General features: G+C 47.6%; 1 long non-coding RNA gene across 1 annotated transcript; it reads right to left on the bottom strand.

Annotated features, from left to right (window-relative positions):
* Positions 1–4,827: 4,827 nt before the first annotated feature.
* On the bottom strand, positions 4,828–15,484 carry LOC142740391 (uncharacterized). The gene is made up of 2 exons (XR_012880640.1): positions 15,027–15,484; positions 4,828–5,306 (listed from the first exon to the last, which is right to left on the bottom strand). It is a non-coding gene; the product is annotated as an uncharacterized LOC142740391 (long non-coding RNA).
* Positions 15,485–17,743: the final 2,259 nt, after the last annotated feature.

Below are 17,743 nucleotides of genomic sequence, written 5' to 3'. Positions count from 1 at the left end.
TATACCCCCCCTGTAGGGAACGCCATACAGCCCCCGCGTAGATAACGCCATACAGCCCCCGCGTAGATAACGCCATACAGCCCCCCCCCGTAGATAACGCCATACAGCCCCCCTGTAGATAGCGCCATACAGCCCCCCTGTAGATAACGCCATACTGTCCCCACTGTAGATAACGCCATACAGCCCCCCGTAGATAACGCCATACAGCCCCCCCGTAGATAACGCCATACAGCCCCCCATAGATAACGCCATACAGCCCCCCCGTAGATAACGCCATACAGCCCCCCCGTAGATAACGCCATACAGCCCCCTCTGTAGATAGCGCCATACAGCCCCCCGGTAGATAACGCCATACAGCCCCCCCCGTAGATAACGCCATACAGCCCCCCTGTAGGTAACGCCATACAGCCCCCTCTGTAGATAGCGCCATACAGCCCCCTCTGTAGATAGCGCCATACAGCGCCCCCGTAGATAACGCCATACAGCCCCCTCTGTAGATAGCGCCATACAGCCCCCTCTGTAGATAGCGCCATACAGCCCCCCCTGTAGGGAACGCCATACAGTCCCCCCCTGTAGGGAACGCCATATACCCCCCCTGTAGGGAACGCCATACAGCCCCCGCGTAGATAACGCCATACAGCCCCCCCGTAGATAACGCCATACAGTCCCCTCTGTAGATAGCGCCATACAGCCCCCCGTAGATAACGCCAAACAGCCCCCCCGTAGATAACGCCATACAGCCCCCCCGTAGGTAACGCCATACAGCCCCCTCTGTAGATAGCGCCATACAGCCCCCTCTGTAGATAGCGCCATACAGCGCCCCCGTAGATAACGCCATACAGCCCTCTCTGTAGATAGCGCCATACAGCCTCCTCTGTAGATAGCGCCATACAGCCCCCCCTGTAGGGAACGCCATACAGTCCCCCCCTGTAGGGAACGCCATATACCCCCCCTGTAGGGAACGCCATACAGCCCCCGCGTAGATAACGCCATACAGCCCCCCCGTAGATAACGCCATACAGCCCCCCCGTAGATAACGCCATACAGCCCCCCCTGTAGATAACGCCATACTGTCCCCCCTGTAGATAACGCCATACAGCCCCCCCGTAGATAACGCCATACAGCCCCCTCTGTAGATAGCGCCATACAGCCCCCTGGTAGATAACGCCATACAGCCCCCTCTGTAGATAGCGCCATACAGCGCCCCCGTAGATAACGCCATACAGCCCTCTCTGTAGATAGCGCCATACAGCCCCCTCTGTAGATAGCGCCATACAGCCCCCCCTGTAGGGAACGCCATACAGTCCCCCCCTGTAGGGAACGCCATATACCCCCCCTGTAGGGAACGCCATACAGCCCCCGCGTAGATAACGCCATACAGCCCCCCCGTAGATAACGCCATACAGCCCCCCCGTAGATAACGCCATACAGCCCCCCCTGTAGATAACGCCATACTGTCCCCCCTGTAGATAACGCCATACAGCCCCCCCGTAGATAACGCCATACAGCCCCCTCTGTAGATAGCGCCATACAGCCCCCTGGTAGATAACGCCATACAGTCCCCTCTGTAGATAGCGCCATACAGCCCCCCCGTAGATAACGCCAAACAGCCCCCCCATAGATAACGCCATACAGCCCCCTGTAGGTAACGCCATACAGCCCCCTCTGTAGATAGCGCCATACAGCCCCCTCTGTAGATAGCGCCATACAGCCCCCCCGTAAATAACGCCATACAGCCCCCTCTGTAGATAGCGCCATACAGCCCCCTCTGTAGAGATCTACAAAGGGGGCTGTATGGCGTTACCTACAGGTGGGCTGTATGGCGTTATCAAAAGGGGGGGTCTGTAAAAAAGGCACTATCTACAAGGGGGGTGGTTGTGTGACACCCAGGGGAGCGGGGGCCCCAGTCAAAAGTTTGCTATGGGGCCCAGTCTTTCCTAGTTACGCCCCTGGACCAAATATTAATATATTGGTTATTCCAAATCTTAGTTTTTGTGTCACCATCTAGATGAGCTCCTAGCGGATTAATTCCACAGAAAAAAGAGTCCTTATGTACCCCTGCCATTACCGGCAGAGACGCTTTACTAGCAGAGACTACATGAGGGGTGGAGAGCTTCCCTAAAACAGCTTTTAAAGTGGATAATACATCAGAGTCATTAACCCCCGCTCCCCAGGCCCCAATGTATGGGAACTCACCGGTACCAGTTGAAGTGGATGGTAAGGGGACCACCGGAGTCGTTGTCGGTATGGTCGGTGCCTGTGCGTCCTGCTGCATCACCGCTGTAATAGGACATCATTTCTTGTCGGGGTCCTGGACACCAGGCTAAGCACCCTGGAAGCTGGCTAGGCTCCTGCCTTTTTCGTCTTCTGAGCACTGCTCTAGCAGACTCCTCATATGCGCTATAAGACGCCTCTGACCTCGAGGAAGAACGCCATTTAGAGGATCTGGAGCACCTACGTCTCCCGGATACCCTGGAATGGTGTTGGGAATGGAGCCTATGTCGCCCAGTAGAACCACGGCGACTACGACTCATGAAACTCTGGGAAGAGGAGGATGATGGAGATCTACGTCTCCTCTCCCGTGACCCACTGTAAATTTGAGGCATTGGAGGTGGCACTGAAGGAGTTAATCCCCTGGGATTGCAAATCTGGCTAAGCGGGGGAGGGGAAATCAGGGGAGTAATGGCGGACTCCCCCACTACAGTGTCTGCTACTTCTGGCGCAGCGCTGGATGCCTCGAGCACTGTACTAGGCACATTAGGAGGGAGAGGCTGTGATTCTGTAGGGTTATAATTAATATACAGATAACGTAAGCCACTTGTTCTATACCCATAGGGTATTCTCTGGTGTTTCCAGTGGTCTCTGTGTGTGCCCCGACGCGCGTTTCGCAGTGTCTGCTTCCTCAAGGGGGTATAGAACAAGTGGCTTACGTTATGAAGATTTAGGGCGTTGCTCACTTTTTCCCTCTATTACACCAATTTACGCTTGGACTGTTTATGTCCTGATTATGTATCTACATGTGTATAGATAGGAAACAACAACACTCTTCATTAACCTTAAAACTTATCGTAGCCCATGTAATGGGGTTTGTGATTTATTGCTCTGGCTCTCCTGATGTGTCTCTATGGTGATCATATTTAGAGTTTTTCTCCTGTCATATATCTTTTTAAAATATGTTTTTTTGTTTTGTATATTTAAATAAAGGTTTTTGATACTTCTTTGACATAAACTGTCTCTAGACTCTGTATTCTCTGTAGTAATGTGATTCTGTAGGGGTAGGGGGAACCTCTGAGGAAGAGGAACTACTAGCCTGTCCACTCATGGTGTCTGCAGCGTGAAAGAACAGCGGGCGGGAAGTGCTGGTGAGGGAAGAGAGAGTGGGCGGAGCCACAAGCGCACGCTGCGCTGTTACATTAATAGGGGGAATGAGCGGTTCGGCGGTTTGCACGGGCTCGCCGCCTAATGATTGCAGGGGACGGGGCACTGGGACTAAGCCGGTCCGTGGGGGGGGGGTCTGCCTAGTAGTCCGCCGGCCAACCGCAGCGGTAATAGAAGGTGTGTGTGGAAAATCAATAGAGGTGCGTGGAGAAGCCAGCTCCTCAAAGAAGTGGCTGAGCCAACATTCCCCACCTGTCAGGATACGAGTCCTAAAGGCTGTCATTAAATCACCATCAGCAGCAGCCATGGCCCTCTTTACTGGACAGGGCAGTGGTACCTCACAACTCGCCTCCAGGATCCCAGTGGAAAGAGGAAGGCACACTGTAAAGCAGACAATTTAAGCCCTTTGCTTGTGGGCAAGGTCCAGTACAAAACCTCTCTCTGTTGGCTAATGAGTGTGGCCAGCACCATCAGACAGCATAGGAAGGGTAAGCTTCCTTATATAGATGCACCCATATGCTAATTAGAGAAAGTGGAAGAGGAGAAAACGTTATTAACCCCTTCAGAAGCTACCCATGGATTAAAACCGCATTTAAACCTTTCTCCCCCTAACAGTCAGTGTGCACCCTCCCTATTTGGTTGGATGCCCTTCAATGCGGCCGTCCTGTTCCACAGTGACCACCAGGGTGCGCTCGCGAGCTCAGTCCAGACAAGGAGCCAGGTCGCACACAGGTGGGAGATTGAGCTGATTGCTCCCAGAGCACCTGGACTATAAGAAGTGCTGTGCCCCTCACTGCAATGCCTGAGCCTTGTTGTCGTTATACTAGTATGTCCCCGTTCCTGCTACCTGTAACATGTATCCCTGGCTATCCTGGTCAAGTGCCGTGTTGAGCTGAAGTCGTGCTGTGCTGTGTTCTACGCCTGGCGCCTGCCTGCTGCCTAGTCCCAGCCGAGCCAGTCTTGCTACTGTCTGAGCTATCACAGGTACACTATACGAACTATAGACTGTGTCCTGTTGGCCAGCTGCCATACCATCAAGGCGGTACGGTCGTCCAGTGGGTCCACATACCCAACGTGACAGATAGATAGATAAATTTAAAGAGATTATCTCACCTTTTTTTAGGAATGAAGCCGGCCTGATGATCCGCTGTTTGCTAAGGGTCTGGATTGTGAAACCCCCAGCCTCGGTGAATGCCCATCTATGTAATACAAGGATGAGATGGGTCCCCCAGAGCAGAAGCCGCTGCTATATAACAGTTCTTTGCTCTGGCACATAGAGGGGGTCCCATTAGCTTATATGGACAGGGGTCCCGGTGAGAACACTGCTCTACCTGTAATTTAGGAGATAATGCGTGAAAAAGGCAAAAACTGGGACCTCAATGCAAATCTGCGTAAATAATACTCTCGTCCTATAATGTGTTTATAGCCCCTGATGCATCAGGGACCGGGTTTGACTGTGGAAGAAGTTGCCCAAATAGACCTTATTTTCCATTATTTTTGACAATTACATGATCTGTTTAGTTTTCTGTGGAGGTCGGTTGAATGTTTAGAGTATAAGGAAAGATGGATATTACTCAACTTTCAAGAGTCTCATGGTAATGCCGAGCTCCTTATACTTAAGACATGAAAATCTTCCTTTTCTGCTCGATACAAGAAGGAAATATATGGCTGTATGATTATCACCTTGTCCCATGAATATCAATTCCGTCTTTTGTCGTCTTCACAACTCATTACGCATTCTCCCGGGTTCTGGACTAGGAGGCTGCAATTCACGAAATTTGCTGTATGTCCCCTCATGAATTTAGATTTGTTACTTTCCCAAAAAAAAAATATGTAAAAATTGATACCAAGGTGACACCTTCTACTTCAACTGTAGCGTCTTCTCATCTCAGCCTGTGCAGGTCGACAACCTCAGTTTTTGATTTCTTCTGGACAGATAAAAAATTGTATGCACAAGAAAAGGGAAATGTAAACATAAAAATAGTAAAAGTAACACATATGTATAAAAGAACATTAACAACATTAAATGTAAATAGTAAATAGTGATACATTATAATCACCAAATCTGAAATAATGGAATAGTAAAAAAATAAAGTACCAGACATTTTATTGACTGCAGTTTCTATAATAAAAAATTAAATTATAAAAAAATTATAGTATAAAACAATAGAATAGTAGCAGACATAATGCAATAGAATAGTACTCAGGCATAGGTATAAGAGGTCAGTCAAAGACCCCTCGGCCACATGAGACATAATTAGGAGGGGGCTGTTGCAGATTTTGCATTGGGAACCAGTAAGGCTTCGTTCACATCTGCGTCTGGACTCCGTCCGTGGGTTCCGTCTCAGCTTTCCGTCAGGGGAACCCATGAACGTAATCCAAACTGAAACAAACGGAAACCATAGATTTCCGTTTGCATCACCATTGATTTCTATGGTGACCGATCTGGTGCAAATGGTTTGCGTTTGTCTCCGTTGTGCAAGGGTTTTGACTGAAATCAATAGCGTAGTTGACTGCGCTATGCATACCGTAAAAACGACGGAAACCTTAAACAATGGTGACAAACCATTTGCACCGGATCCGTCGCCATTGAAATCAATGGTGATGCAAACGAAACCTATGGTTTCCGTTTGTTTCAGTTTGGATTCAGTTTATGGGTTCCCCTGATGGGAAGCTCCGACAGAACCCATGAACGCAGTCCTGATGCGGATGTGAACGAAGCCTTAGTTACACCTCCGGTAGCACCAGACATTGGGTCGATATGATATCACCACCATGGCTGCGGTCAGTTCCTGTTAAAGCGCAGAAGAGATGAGTGAACTGGTATGGGTGAAGAAATCAGTCAAGTCTATGTAGCACAAGGGCTATGGTTGTAGTTATGATTTAATTACATAAGACTTAAGGGTTATAATGCCGGGTTTTGGAGTTTTCTGTCCCAGCTGTGCCCTTTCCATGACCCTTGGCGAAAATACCCACGCCCTTGTTTGCTAACAATGCAGTTCCTATGGATAGGAGAGTACTGTAAAGGTCCTTGCCACCAAGTAGCAAAAGGGATGGGACCAAACAGGGCTGCACTCCCCCCTCTCCAAAGACTCCATAGCAGCCGCACATTTAATTAGCCCCCATAATTACACGCTGATATCTTATCAAGCAATACTGACAGTAGCTGCATCTCTGTAGGAAGAATCTGCATCCAAATCTGTTGCCTGGGTCACGACTTGTCTTAGGGACAAGTATTCATATTTGTCATATTTGTCTAGGTTTAGAGCAGGATCAGCAACTTTCGGCACTCCAGCTGTTCCCAGCATGCCCTGACAGCCTTCAGCTGGAAAAATAAAGCCTTTGGCTGTCAGTGCATACTGGGACTTGTAGTTTCACAACAGCTGGAGTGCCGAAGGTTGCTGATCCCTGGTTTGGAGCATCAACAGGACACAAGGGAAATCAGGTTTATCTACATGGAAGTCCCTCTCTGCTCTCCTTACTACCTAACTCCACTTTCTTTCTTTCCCTTCCTTTTTTTTTCTTATCTCTATTCTGCGCTTCTTTATCTTCCTCTCCAATACACTCCTTTCCTCTCCCCTTCTCCTTTCTTCTCTCACTTCACCCCCTCAGTTCCTCTCTTCTAATCTCTTCACTCCCCTTATACTTTCTCCTTTCCCATCCAATCCCCTCCTCTCTGCTCCTCTTCCCTACTCTCCTATACAGGGGCATAGCTAAAGGCTCATGGGCCCCTATACAAAAGTTCTTATTGGGCCCCCCCCCCGCAAACTCCTCATGGCCGACGGTCCGCAGCTTTCAGCTGCATCGCTGGGTCTCCTAAGTGACCCAACATTGCGGCACTAGCAGCCGGGGCGTCACTAAGGCTGGGTTCACACACCCTACTTACGGACGTAATTCGGGCGTTTCAGCATTGAATAACGTCCGAAAATGCGGCTCAAAAGCGTTGGCAAACATCTGCCCATTCATTTGAGTGGGTCTTACGATGTTCTGTGCCGACGGTCATTTTTTTTACGCTCCGCTGTCAAAAGGCGGCGCGTAAAAAAGACGCCCGCGTCAAAGAAGTGCCTGTCACTTCTTCAGACGTAAATGGAGCCATTTTCCATGGACTCCATAGAAAAACAGCTCCAATTACGTCCGTAATGGACGCAGCGAAAGACGCCTGCACATGCCATTACGGCTGAAATTACGGTGCTGTTTTCTCCTGAAAACAGCACCGTAATTACAGCCGAAACGGACGCTGCTGTGTGAACATACCCTCAGGGCTTAAAATGTCAGGGGAAATAGCCCCAATACATATGTGTCCGCCCAAAAAAAAGTGTGTATATGAGACAGCATAGCATATCTATAGCACTACAACCCTATAAACTATGGATAGGATTAGATACATTGGTTCAGCAGACACTATCGCACATGATAGGATTAGATACAGTGGCTGAGCAGACAGTATCACTCATGATCGGATTAGATACAGTGGCTCGGAAGGCAGTATCACACATGATAGGATTAGATACAGGGGCTCAGCAGACAGTATCACACATGATAGGATTGGATACAGTGGCTCAGCAGACAGTATCACACATGATAGGATTAGATACAGCGGCTCAGCAGACAGTATCACACATGATAGGATTAGATACAGTGGCTGAGCAGACAGTATCACACATGATAGGATTAGATGCAGTGGCTCAGCAGACAGTATCACACATGATAGGATTAGATACATGGCCCAGCAGACAGTATCACACATGATAGGATTAGATGCAGTGGCTCAGCAGACAGTATCACACATGATAGGATTAGATACATTGGCTCAGCAGACAGTATCACACATGATAGGATTAGATACATTGGCTCAGCAGACAGTATCACACATGATACGATTAGATACAGGGCCCAGCAGACAGTATCACACATGATACGATTAGATACAGGGCCCAGCAGACAGTATCACACATGATACGATTAGATACAGGACTCAGCTCGCTGACATTGCGGCTCCAGCGCTGGACCCAGGATAGGTAAGAATAATAATTTTGCTTCTTTATGTGTTACTGATTATTTTTGTGTGTTTGTGTTTTTTTACAGGTTCGGTTGTTGGACTTCGGATACGAGGACTTCAATGACGGCGTTTTTTTTATTCTCAATAAAATGGTTAATGAGGGTTGTTTTTTTATTTCAATAAAATATTCTTTCTATGTGCTTGTATCTTTTTAAACTTTATTATCACCACCTTAGTAATGGCCGCTGGCTGATTGACAACCTCCATTACTAAGGCGGGGCTTAATGTTAGCCGATGCAGAGACCAACACTAACCCCCATTATTATCCCGGTACCCACCGCCACCAGGGGTACTGGGAAGAGCCGAGTACGAACCAGTACCCGACCATCTGCAGTATTAGGCTGGGGAAGGCCAAAAACAGTGGCCCTTCCCAACCTGGTAATGCTGCCTGCTGCTGCTCTGTTGTATCTGGCTGGTTATGAAAATTGGGGGGGGGGACACCCCACATCGTGCTTTCCAATTATTTTTTATTTTTTATTTTTTTAAATGACTTAGGGTCCCCCCCATTTTTCATAAACAGCCAGCTACAATAAAGCAGCAGCAGCAGGCAGCATTACCAGGGTGGGAAGGGCCACTGTATCTGACCTTTCCCCTCCTGATAATACCAGCCTGCGGCCACCCCATTGCCCGACCATCACTACAGATGGTCAGGTACTGGATCGTACCCGTCTCTTCCCAGCACCCCTGGCGGCGGTGGGTACCGGGGTAATAAAGGGGGTTAGTGTTCACCTCTGCATCGGCTAACACTAAGCCCCGCCTTAGCAATGGATGCTGTCAATCAGCCGGCCGCCATTACTAAGGCGGTAGTAATATAGTTAAAAAAAAAAACATAGACATAGAAAAAATATTTTATTGAAATAAAAAAAAAACCCACACAACCCTCATTAACCATTTTATTGATAATGAAAAAAAAGCCGTCATCGAAGTAGTCCTGGAATCCGACGACCGAACCTGTAAGAAAACACACAAAAAAAAACGATTAGTAACGCATGTGTTAGGCTTACAGGGCCCATGTGTGATACTGTCTGTGGGACCCTGTATCTAAGCCTACCACAACGTAGGCTTAGATACAGGGTCCAGCAGACAGTAATCTTATACAGTATAAGATTACTGTGTGCTGGGGCCCTGTATCTAAACCTACAGTGTGGTAGGCTTATATACAGGGCCCAGCAGACAGGATCACGCATGGGCCATGTATCTAAGCCTACCATGTGATTGGCTTAGATACAGGGCCCAGCAGACAGCATCACACAATCTGTGATCCTGTCTCATGGGCCTCCTAAGCCTGCTACATCGTAGGCTTAGGGGTTGTGCAGTCCCTAAACATTGATGGCCTATCCTCAGGATAGGCCATCAATAGCTGATGTGTCGGGGTCCGTCTCCCGGGACCCGCAAATCAGCTGTTTTGAAGGGGCCGCAGCACTCGTACGAGAGCTGCTTCCCCTTCATTTCACTACTCGCTCACACTCAATCGCCGACACCGATTCACAGTGTGACCGGAATGAAGTGACCGGAATGAAGGGGAGCAGCTCTCATACGAGTGCTGCGGCCCCTTCAAAACAGCTGATTGGCGGGTCCCGGGAGTCGGACCCCGCCAGTCAGGGCTAATCTTACCTTCCTCTTCAGCCGCGGCGGAAGTTCTGTCCTCTCGATGCTGTGCGCGGCGCATAGCGCTGTGACGTCATGCGCTGCGCACAGCGCTTGACGTCTGGACCTCCGCTGCGATCTGGAAACAGGAAGGTAAGTACAGTCTGTTACTATAGTAACAGGGGCCCGCGGCCCGAGTTACTATAGTAACTTTTTATTGATGTGGTGCGGGGGGCTGTGGGCCCCCCTGGCTTCGGGGCCCGGTCGCAATTGCGACCACTGCGACCCCTATAGCTACGCCAGTGCTCCTATACCTTCTACTTCTCTGCCCTTCTTCTCTCCCATCCAATCCTCTCCCATTCTCGCCTCTCCTTCTTTGCTCTCCCGCCCTCCTTCTCCTTCTCTACTATTTTCTTCTCTACTATCCATTCCACATTTCCCTTTTATTTCTCCCCTCCTCCTTTCCCGTTATCTCACTCCTCTCTGCTCCTTTGCCCTCCTCTTTGCTCCTTTGCCCTCCTCTCTGCTCCTTTCCCCTCAGCTCCTCCCCCATCCTCTCCCCTCCCCTCCTTTCTGCTCCTCTCCCCTCCTCTCTGCTAATCTCCCCTCCTCTCTGCTCCTTTCCCCTCCTCTATGCTCCTCTCCAGGGCCGGCCTTAGGATAGATGGCGCCCCGTGCGAGATTATCTTTCGGCGCCCCACCCCATTATAAAAAAATCTGCCCCATAAAAAAGTATAATGCCCCTCACAGTATAATGCCCTATATAGTGCCCCCACACAGTGTAATGCCCCTTTAGTGCCCCCCACAGAGTATAATAATAATATTTAATAATATAATATATTATAACCCCTTCAAGGACACAGTATTTTGTCTTTTAATTGTGGCCACAGTATTATGCCCCCTAAGTGCGACACACTATATTGCCCCCTGTAGTGCCACTACACAGTATAATGACCGTTTAGTGGCTCTCACACAGTATAATGCCGCCCTCTCCTGGCTGCCACACACAGCCCCACCTTGTAGATAGTGCCCCGCTCTAGATTGTACCATACAGCCTCCCTGTAGACAGTACCATAATCACCCACCTCCCCCTTGTAGACAGTGCCATACATCCCCCCCCCCCACCTCCCCCTTGTAGATAGGGCCCAAAACCAAAATTTTTTTTACTCACCTAGGCCCCGTTCCCACGACGAACTGAGCTGCTCCACGACTGGATCCTTGCGTAGGCCGGGGTGATCCTGTAGCCTAGTACAGAGTTTCCCAACCTTTTTGGACTTGAGGAACCACATCTCTGCTCCTCTCCCCTACTTTCTACTCCTCTCCCAGTGGCGTAACTACCGCGGTAGCAGCCGTAGCGGCTGCTACGGGGCCCGGGGCTTGAGGGGGCCGCTGCCGCCAGCCGACACGACCACCCAAATGCCCGGTGGCGCCGCTAGCAGCCGTTATGGCTGCTAAAGCGGTAGCGCCGCTACTATGGGGCCCGCGCCGCTGAGCCTTACACAGGCCCTCTCATGCCTGTAGGTGTCGCTAGCACCGGAGTGGGCCCCAGTGCTAGCGGCAGCCAAATACATGTATTAGCACAGAATGGCCGGGCATGTTCCGTGCCTGACCATCCAGTGCCTTACAATGACACTGATTGGCTAGCGGCGCGATGACATCATCGCGCCGCTTCCATGCTTGGAAGGTGCTGATTGGCGGGGCAAATCATTCTGCCCAGCCAATCAGCGTCATTGGAGGACGCTCGTTCAGCTCCTGCAGACATGCTCAGAAGAGAGCATGTCTGCATCGCCAGTGAACAGCGTGGGAACAGGATCATGTGAGTATGTCAAGTTTATTTTTATTTTTTTCCTCATAAAAATGTGAATGGCATTATCTATAGTGGGGGGTCGTCTTTATGTGGGCTATTATATATAGGGGGGTCTATATGTGGGGCAATAGCTACAGGGGGGTCTATATGTGGGGGTGTGGGCCACTATATACAGGGGGCTCTATAAGTGGGCCATTATATACAGGGGGGTCTATATGTGGGGGTGTGGGCCACTATATACAGGGGGCTCTATATGTGGGCCACTATATACAGGGGGGTCTATATGTGGGCCACTATATACAGGGGGGTCTATATGTGGGGCACTATATACAGGGGGGGTCTATATGTGGGGCACTAGCTACAGGGGAGGTCTGTATGTGGGAATGTGGGCCACTATCTACAGGGGGGTCTATATGTGGGGCAGTATATGTGAGACACTATACAGGTGTGGGCTATATGTAGAGCACTATCTATAGGGGAGCTATTTTTTAGGGTACTTTCTATAGGGGTGGGCTATGTGTGGGACTCTATATACAGGGGTGGGTTACCTGTGGGGCACTAGCAACAGGGTGGCTATATGTAGTGCACAGTCCTACAGGGGTGGGCTATATGTGGGACACTATATACAGGGGGAGCTATATGTGAGACACTATCTACAGAGGTGGGCTATACGTGGAGCACTAACTATAGGGGAAGCTATATGTAGGGCAGCACGGTGGCTCAGTGTTAGCACTATTGCCTTGCAGCTCTGGAGTCCATATGTGGGCACTATCTACAGGGGGCACGGTGTGTGTGTGTGTGTGTGTGTGTGTGTGACAGTTATATTTAGATGTGTTGAGAATTTTAACTTTGTTTACAGGTGCAGAAATGTTTTAAAAGTGAGAAGCTGAAGACATCTAAACGGAAAACTGCAGAAATGGGTCATGGCCGGGAGAAATCCATCATAGAGGTCTGAACCGGAGGGACCGGTGAGTCACTTAATGTAAATGTTTGTTCTGCCTCTAATCAGTATTAAAAACCTATATTGAAATATTAGCCAGAAATATTGAAACAATTCTGGCCAATTTTATTAACAGACCCTACAATTGGAAAATACATAACCAAATACCCCAGTATCTCTGCTCGTAGATCACGAAATCTCAAAGATTTCTTGGTCAAAAGCCATTACCAACACAAAAGTTCAAAATTCCCGTTTGGTACCAAGGGTCCCAAGTGGGGCTGTAAGGCATGCGGACATTGTGTCGCATGCCCTAATATTGAAAGAGCGACCTCTTTTGTGGACTCAGCAGGGATGAAAACCTTTACAATCACACACTCCATCTCGTGTTCCACAAAAGCCGTAATTTATTACGCCACCTGCCCTTGTTCCAAAATATATATTGGCCTAACAACAAGGGAGTTGAAAGTTCGGGTCAGAGAACATATGAGGGACATTTTGGGAGCAGTAGAGGTAGATACATTGGAAATTTTAAAACCCATAGCCAGACATTTTAAAGTTTATCATGCATGTGATCCGACTAAGTTAAAGGTGAGAGGCATTGACTGTATCGAACCCAACATTAGAAAGGGGGATATCTCCAAAAAATTGGCGCAACACGAATCCAAATGGATCTGGACTCTGGGGACCATGCGTCCTCTTGGGCTTAATGAAAATTTGAGCTTCGCTCCATTCCTCTGACTATCGACCTCCAGTGGGCCAATTTTTTAATAGTACGTGATCAAGTTTATTGGTATTGCTAATCATGTCTTTTAATGATTTTTTATCTTTTTTGCAGCTATGTAGAGTTGGTAGTGTTTGTATTACATGGAGACTTTTGAGACGATGGACGGTGGAGGAGAGGTGACTCTGGACAAATACATGGAATTCCATTTCAGAACAATAACATATGGAATGTCTGGAACCCATTTCCTTTACCCTCATTCTTTTTTATTTTTACATATGTATCTTTTATTTATTTTTGTTATTTTATATATGTTTTTTATTTTTATTTTTCAGATTTATGTCTCATGTGTGTTTATACACACGTGGCATATATTTTTTGCTGTGTGTGCGTGAACACACATGTTTATGATATGCATATCGAGTTTGTGTATACATGTGCATTATTTTTGTATTTTCTCCATATTTCATGCACTTATATTGAGAGATTTGCTAGATATTATGTATGTTTGTCATTTTATATGGAGATCCAGATATTATATGTACTTTTTTCTGTATATACACATTTAGTTATATGCATATATACAATTTTCATCATTCTTCATTGTTTTCATTATTTATTTGTTGATATCCTTGTGGGCTGAGTCAATATGACTTTTTATGTGGTCTGATTTATTTGGATCAATTAACACGGGTCAATTTATTACATCACACATATTGTCACACATACACTTTTTCATCATTTCCATTCACATATAAGCTGGTCTCATAGTTATTACATACACATAAATTATTCATTTACTCATCACTCATTTATGATTCACTTTTAACATATACACTGTTCACTATTGGTTTGTTCACTTTTTTTCGTCACAAATATATTTTTGTATACATAGTATATCTTTTGTTCTATCTATTATTATTCATTGTTTTTTATGTGATAGATCTGTCACATTATTTTTATATATATTTTTTCATATATTTTATATGTTTACATTGAAAAGAAAGTCACGGCATTTATTGTAAAATATATATGCATTAAAATTTGCATTTGTTTTGTGTCTCACATATAATTCTATCATTTTTTTCATTCACATATGAGCTGGTCTCATAGTTTATCACACGCATACTAGTCACTTGACACTATTTATTTATTTATTTATTTATTTCATTGTTCACTTATGAATTACTTCAACACATACATCTTTCACCATTGGTTTGTTCACTTTTTCCCTTCAAATATATTATATTCTTTACACACAGGATAAGTTCATCACTTTATTTATTAATACTTATTTTATGTGATATATCTGCCACGTTATCGTCATTTTCATTTTTTATATTTATTTTTATTTTTACTTTCATTATTATTACTTTTATTTTTATTTTTTATTTTTATTTTTATTTTCATATGCCCACAACTGTAAAGAATGCCATGGCATTTATTGTAAGATATATATGCAGCAAAGGATCAATCGGTCCAAACAGTTCTCCTCACTACCCAATCTGTCGGACATATTTCTATCTCTACGTACCTCATATTCAGGCATGGTGACTGTGCGCTCACGCCGGGGGGAGTGGCTGGATTGTGTTGCGGTCCGGGCGTCTGTATCTCGGTGGGCGTGTGTTGACGATGTCAGACGTCGTTGGCCCCCGCCCTCCTCGATGACGCTCGGCCGGAGACACGCCTCCGGCCATATCCACACCTGTCGTGTGACGCTTCTATCAGTACACACATGACCATGGATGGTAACGCCCTCTCAATGTCCGATTGGCTGCTTGTCTCTTTTAATGTTGATTCCCATTGGAGAGACGCCACCCCCGGACGAAGGCATTTCCGCCGAAACGCGCGTCGGGTCTGGCGTCTCTCTCCAGCAGGCTTCACCACATGGGTATGTAACAGCAGTTTTTCATGTTCCCAGGCACAATGTTTCCAGGCACAGCTACTTTTCTTTATGTGTCACTAGCAACCGCTTCAATCTGGGATTAACTGCTGACATAGAACAGTTTGCACCATTCACTTTATCCATTCATTCATTCATGCCCATGTATTACATAGTTTGTGAATATACTATTCCTGCAAGGAGCGACGCCTTGTCTATGCTCTGCATGACTCATCTTTTAATCTATATTGTTACAATTTTTGTGAATAAAGTTTGTATTTTTCTCTATACAACATTGTCATGTGTTAATTGAACCCTCAACCCTATAGGTTTTTGTGCTAATTTGTAGGGTCAATGCACCAAGGTTACTTGGCGTACATATTGTTCCTGTCTATACATGATCCATATATTTGATCTTACATGTATTTTGACAGGATTCTCCTGAATGTACCAATAGGTTTGTGTCTCTAATCAGTATTGTAGTCACTGTACGATCTGCAGCGAGATGATGGTGGTATGATTTTTTTTTGTGAAACCGCATCTCCCAGCATATCCTTACCATTGTTCCGGCCATGCTGGGAGCTGTAGTTTTACGCCGTACAAACCTATACGCAGTGGCGTAACTACCGCTATAGCAGCCGTAGCGACTTCTACGGGGCCTGCAGCATGAGGGGGCCCGTGCCACCCGCCGGCACGGCCCCCTCCCATGGCCGCAGGCTCCGCTAGCAGCCGCTATGGCTGCTACAGCGCGACGCTACGGAAGGGGTTGTTCCTACAAAAGACATGCATCCCCCATTCACAGGATAGGGGATACATGTGGGATCGCTGGGACGCCCAGCGATGAGGAGAACGGGGGACCGAAAGTCCCCCCTAAGTTCTCCATGGCAAACCTCGGACTTCCGGGGTCTGTGTCGGCAGCTCCATGGAAATGACTTGCGCACCGGTCGTGCTTGTGCGCATGCGTGACCAGCGCTCCTTTCATTTTTATTGAACTGCGCAGACGGCGGAAGTCCGAGGTTAGTCATGGAGAACTTCGGGGGACTTTCGGTCCCCCGTTCTCCTTATCGCTGCCAGCGATCACACATGTATCCCCTACAGAGGGGGTCTGTATGGTGTTATCTACAGAGGGGTCTGTATGGCGTTATCTACAGAGGGGGTCTGTATGGCGTTATCTACAGAGGGGGTCTGTATGCCGTTATCTACAGGGGGGCTGTATGGCGTTATCTACAGGGGGCTGTGTATGGTGCTATGTATAGGGGGCACTGTGTGGTGGAATCTATAGGGAGGCACTATCTACAAGGGGGGGGGGGGCTGTGTGATACTCAGCAAAGGGGGGGCCCCAGTCAAAAGTTTGCTATGGGGCCCAGTCTTTCCTAGTTACGCCCCTGTCCTCTCCCCTATTCTCTGCTCCTCTCCCTTACTCTCTGCTCCTCTCCACTGCTCTCTGCTCCTCTCCCCTGCACCTCGCCCCTACTCTCTGCATCTCTCCCCTACTATCTGCTCCTCTCCCCTTCTCTATGCTCCTCTCCCCTCCTCTCTGCTCATCTCCCCTCCTCTCTTCTTCTGCCCTCCTCCTTCTCTCTCCACTCACTTCCTCCCTTATACTCTCCCCTCCTCTCTGCTCCTCTCTTCTTCTGCCCTCCTCCTCCTCTCCCACTCACTTCCTCCCTTATACTCTCCCATCATCTCTGCTCAACTCCCCTACTCTCTGCTCCTCTCCGCTCCTCTCCCCTCTCTTCTTCTGCCCTCCTCCTCCTCTGCCCGCTCCTTCTTTATACTCTCCCCTCCTCTCTCCTTCTACTTCCTCCTCCTCCTTCAATTCCTCTCCCATTCTCTCTCATCTTCTTTTCTAATAATGTTTTTTTTATTAACAACACCTCAAGATTAGAGCAGTTTAGATAAGAATAAAATTATACTGTTGGGAGTCCTTCTAAACTTTAAAGGGAAGGTGTCACGGAAATTATTTTTTTTATATATATGTTATTGCATTTAGTATGTCATTAAAATAAATTTTATTTATTTGTGTTTTTGTGTTGTGCTTTTTTCTTTCTTTTACTTTGACATTTTTTTTCCATCTCTGTATGTGTCGATTAACGACACATACAGAGATGGAATACGGCACATACATCCCCATAGAGAATGCGAACGGGAGCCGTTCCATTCACTATAGCGTACTATAGCGCCGCTCCCACACAGTCCAAAAGGAATGTCTTCGGCAGAGCGACATCTGGCGCCATTTTCATGTGGACCGGAAGCCGCGGCCGGACAGTAAGATGACTACTTCCGGTCGCGGCTTCCGGCCAGACGCAAGGACTAGGAGCGGAGGGAGCGGCAGCGACAGTGGCGGCGGCAGGAGCAGGTAAGTTATG

The sequence above is a fragment of the Rhinoderma darwinii genome, chromosome 2, assembly GCF_050947455.1.
Source record: "Rhinoderma darwinii isolate aRhiDar2 chromosome 2, aRhiDar2.hap1, whole genome shotgun sequence".
In the NCBI taxonomy this organism is placed as follows: domain Eukaryota; kingdom Metazoa; phylum Chordata; class Amphibia; order Anura; family Rhinodermatidae; genus Rhinoderma; species Rhinoderma darwinii.
Note: the sequence above shows the minus strand (reverse complement) of the source record. Positions and strands in the feature narration are given on the sequence as shown.